This window comes from Vigna unguiculata, chromosome 5 (genome assembly GCF_004118075.2).
Source record: "Vigna unguiculata cultivar IT97K-499-35 chromosome 5, ASM411807v1, whole genome shotgun sequence".
NCBI lineage: Eukaryota > Viridiplantae > Streptophyta > Magnoliopsida > Fabales > Fabaceae > Vigna > Vigna unguiculata.
This window is the reverse complement of record NC_040283.1, coordinates 25,508,959-25,513,786: the sequence shown is the minus strand read 5'-3', so window position 1 is coordinate 25,513,786 and position 4,828 is coordinate 25,508,959. Positions and strand designations below refer to the sequence as shown.

At 41.8% G+C, this 4,828-nt stretch overlaps 1 long non-coding RNA gene across 1 annotated transcript; it reads left to right on the top strand.

Moving 5' to 3' along the window:
* Positions 1–272: 272 nt before the first annotated feature.
* Positions 273–1,300, top strand: LOC114184501. The gene is made up of 2 exons (XR_003604596.1): positions 273–573; positions 1,148–1,300. It is a non-coding gene; the product is annotated as an uncharacterized LOC114184501 (long non-coding RNA).
* Positions 1,301–4,828: the final 3,528 nt, after the last annotated feature.

Below are 4,828 nucleotides of genomic sequence, written 5' to 3'. Positions count from 1 at the left end.
AATTGAAGACCATTCTTTGTTTTGTATTGATTTATAGGGATGTCAAAATGGGCCGAGCCCGACGGGTCGGCCCGCCAACCCGACCAAAAAAACATGGGCCGGGTCAGAAAAATCAGCCCGTCAATCCAAGACAACCCGGCCAGTCAAGCCCGCTAACCCGTCGGGCCAACCCGCGGGCCAAAACGGGCCAGCCCGCAACCCGTATGCCTTAATTAAAAAGCACGTGCAGGTGTGTGTTTAATTTTGGTGCTCTGCTCTCTCTGCCAGATTTCCCATTCCCCTCCATTTTCCTTTCTCTCTCTCACTACCATACCTATCCCATTTCTCCTCCACCCAAGACGCTGGCCAAGAACACGAACGAAGGCAGTGCAGCCCATTCATCACTTCGCGTCTCTCTTCCACCGTGACCTCCACCACTTCGCGTCTCTCCTCCACCGTGGCATCCACCACGTTGCTGGCCAGGAACACGAAGGGAGTGCAGCAGTGAGAGAACGCAGTGCAGGGAGAACACAAAGCCACCATCGAACTCCGATTCGCGGACGATTCCGACGGCCACGATCACCGCGAAGACAGGTTTTTGCGTTCTAGTTCCCTTTTTTTCGATTTGTAACCTAAATTTCTAATTTTTGTAACCCTAAAATTCGTTTCCCATAATTGGGGGTTATGGTCTATATCTGGTTGTTGTTGTTGCAATTTGCCCTTCTTTGGATTTGACCCATTCTATGAATCGTAATTGTTGGTGTGGTGTTGCTTCAATTTTCCCCCAATTTCAATTTCGTTGCTGTCGTTAATCGCGCAATTGGATTGTTTGTTCATGTTTGTGTAGTAAAATGCTGTTAGATTCATTTTCAAATTGAGATGTTTTTGTTATGTTATTAACATGTATGTTGTTGGGTTGCCGTATAATGACATTGTGTTGCTGTTTTCAGCTCCTAATGTTGATGTTTAATGTTTAATGTATAAGTACTGTTGGTAATGAACTTGTGTGTATTGTCCCTTACATGTTTTTGTTTCTGAATCTTGCGTAGTGATCAATAAATATTAAGTTGTGTGTACTGTCCTATGTATGTTTCTGAATCTTGCCTACTGATGATCAATAAAGAAGTCTTGCCACTGTGATAAAATAACTATTGCCATTTTCTTGTAGACAATCTGTCCATTTTCTTGCATTATCCAAAAAGGGTTTGTATTGATGCTACAGCAGTGACCTTCATGACTTGTAGAGAGCAAAACATCATTTATATGTGTTTTTAATATTTTCATTTTCTTGTTTAATAAATCATTGTTGTTGTATTCTTCATTGAAGGAGAATTTTTTTTGGTAATATAACATTGGGACAATGTTCAGTCAACTAAAATTGGAATGAAACAAATTGAAATTTGATTTTGGATCACAAATTAAACATATGGAAAAAAACTTGCGGGCCAGCCCGTTAGCCCGCCAGCCCGCCAGCCCGCGGGCCGGGTCCAAAAATTTAACCCGTTTCACTCTATCGGGCCAGCCCGGCCTGACCCGTAAAAGGCGGGCCAAAATCGGGCCGGGTCAAAACGGGCCGGGTTGGCCCGTTTTGACATCCCTATTGATTTATTGAGTAATGTAGTGAACAATTATGCTTTTGGACTTTTGGACGTTTTATTTGGTTTTTCTTCTTCTTTGGATTTTTCTTTTTCGAATGTTTCGGGCTCAATTTTAGACAAAAGAGAAAATTGCAAAACAGGTGATGTTGAGGACGCGGTGTCACTATTTGATACCTCTGTGGCGTCCAAGTGTGATGCTGAGGTGGCTGAAATTACCTTAGGCAATAAAATGTTGCCATCTGTGGAACAGCCACCCACTTTGGAGTTGAAACCTTTACCATCTCATTTGAAATATGTTTATCTTGAGAGGGATGGGTTCCTGTTATTATATCTGTCTTGCTTACTGACGAGCAGGAACAAAAGCTATTGCAGGTTATCAAAGATCACAAGCGAGCAATAGGCTGGACTTTGGCAGATATTCCTGGTATTAGTCCTTCTTTCTGCATGCACAGAATACTCTTGGAGGAGGATGCTAAGCCAGTGAGGCAACCTCAGAGGAGACTGAATCCTCAGCTGATGGAGGTTGTGAAGAAAGAAGTCACCAAGTTGCTACAAGCAGGTATTATATATCCATTTCTGACAGCACTTGGGTGAGTCCTGTACATGTGGTCCCCAAGAAATCTGGGATCACCGTGGTCAAGAATGAGAAGAACGAGTTGATTCCTACTCGTATTCAGAATAGCTGGAGGGTCTGTATTGATTATAGAAGACTAAACCAGGCCACCAGGAAGGACCACTTTCCTTTACCATTCATGGACCAGATGTTAGATCGATTGGCAGGTAAGTCTCATTACTGTTTTCTTGATGGATTCTCTGGGTATTTTCAGATTTGTATTGCCCCAGAGGATCAACATAAGACTACTTTACTTGTCCATTCGGTACATATGCTTATAGGAAAATGCCATTTGGCCTTTGCAATGCTCCTGGAACATTTCAGCGATGTATGATGAGTATTTTTACAGATTTGTTGGAGCATTGTATTGAGGTTTTTATGGATGATTTTAGTGTATATGGTTCATCTTTTGATCACTGCTTGTCTAATCTTGCTAGAGTCTTGGAGAGATGTGAAGAAACTAACCTTGTTCTAAATTTTGAAAAATGTCATTTTATGGTGGAACAAGGTATAGTTTTAGGTCACGTTGTTTCCAAGAATGGTATATCTGTAGATCCTGCTAAAATTGATATTATTTCACAATTGCCTTACCCCTCTTCTGTGAAAGAGGTTCGATCTTTTCTTGGACATGCAGGATTTTACAGGAGGTTTATCAAGGACTTCAGCAAGATAGCCAACCCTCTCTCCAACTTGTTGCAAAAGGATGTAGTATTTGACTTTGGAGAGAGGTGCAAAGATGCGTTTGATACATTGAAAAAGGCGCTTACCACCACTCCTATCATCCAGCCACCTGACTGGACATTACCATTCGAGTTGATGTGTGATGCATCAAACTTTGCAGTAGGAGCGGTGCTTGCACAAAAAGATGGGAAGCTATCACATGTGATATATTATGCTTCCAGAACGTTGGACACAGCGCAGGCTAACTACACCACGACTGAGAAGGAATTATTGGCTGTTGTGTTTGCCTTGGACAAATTCAGACCGTATATACTTGGTTCCAAGGTAATTGTTTATACTGATCATGCAGCATTAAAATTCCTTCTGAAGAAAGCAGATTCGAAACCAAGGTTGATCAGATGGATGCTACTGCTCCAAGAGTTTGACATTGAGATTCTAGACAGAAGTGGAGCACATAACTTAGTAGCCGATCATCTTAGCAGGATTGAAAATGGAGAAGATAACATTCCTATTAAGGATGACTTTCCTGATGAAGTCCTCCTAGCATTGACTGCTGTGAAAGGTATGTTTCCTGAACCTTGGTTTGCTGACATTGTTAATTATTTGGTTGTTTCTGCTATTCCTCCTTCCTTCTCCAAATATGAAAGAATCAAGCTAAAAAGTGAGGCAAAGTACTATATCTGGGAAGACCCAATCTTATGGCGCATTGGTAGTGACCAAGTCATAAGGAGGTGTGTTCCAGATATCGAGATACCTCATGTGCTTGAGTTCTGTCATTCGTCTCCTTTTGGTGGACATTATGGCACACAAAGAACAGGTAGGAAGGTGTTGGATTGTGGATTATATTGGCCTACTATTTTTAAAGATGCACAGAGGGTATATGAAAATTGTGAGCAGTGCCAAAGGGCAGCCAGATCCATTACAAGAAGGGATGAAATGCCTCAACAACCCATGCTATATTGTGAGGTATTTGATATTTGGGGTATTGATTTTATGGGTCCTTTTCCTCCTTCTTTTGGGTTTTCTTATATTTTGCTTGCTGTAGACTATGTCTCCAAATGGGTGGAAGCCATAGCTACAAGGACTAATGATTCTCGAGTTGTTATGAGTTTTGTCAGGTCTAACATTTTCTGCAGATTTGGGATACCACGAGCCATCATCAGTGACCAGGGGACTCATTTCTGTAATAGGCTACTTGAGAACATGTTGAAGAAGTATGGGGTGACACATCGCATTGCTACACCATATCACCCCCAAACCAATGGACAAGCAGAGATCTCTAACAGAGAGATTAAAAAGATACTAGAGAAAGTAGTGAAGCCTAGTCGAAAGGATTGGGCCACAAGATTGGATGATGCACTTTGGGCACACAGGACAGCCTACAAAACACCTATAGGTATGTCACCTTTCAGGGTGGTTTTTGGAAAGGCTTGTCATCTACCTGTGGAGATTGAACATCGGGCCTATTGGGCCGTGAAAGCATGCAACTTGGATTTGGAAGAAGCAGGAAATGAGCGAAAACTTCAGTTGCAAGAACTAGAGGAGATTAGGCTTGCAGCCTATGAAAATTCAAAGTTCTACAAAGAGAAAACCAAGAAGTTCCATGACCAAAAGCTTGTGGCTAGAAAGGATTTCAAGGTAGGCCAGAAGGTGTTACTATACAAATCCAAGCTTGGTCACATGAGTGGTAAGTTGCGTTCTACTTGGGAAGGACCATACATTGTTACAGAAGTCTTCCCTTATGGAGCAGTGGAGATCAAGGAAGAATCTTCAGCAAGAACTTTTAAAGTTAATGGGCATCGTCTTCGGATATTCAATGAAAATCAAGATATGCTGAATAAGACGATGGATGGGATGAACTTGACTTCTCCCTCATACCTTCCACCTTGAGGAGGTAAGTACACTTCATACTTTTTCTTTGCATTTTATACATATTGAATACATTGAGGACAATGCA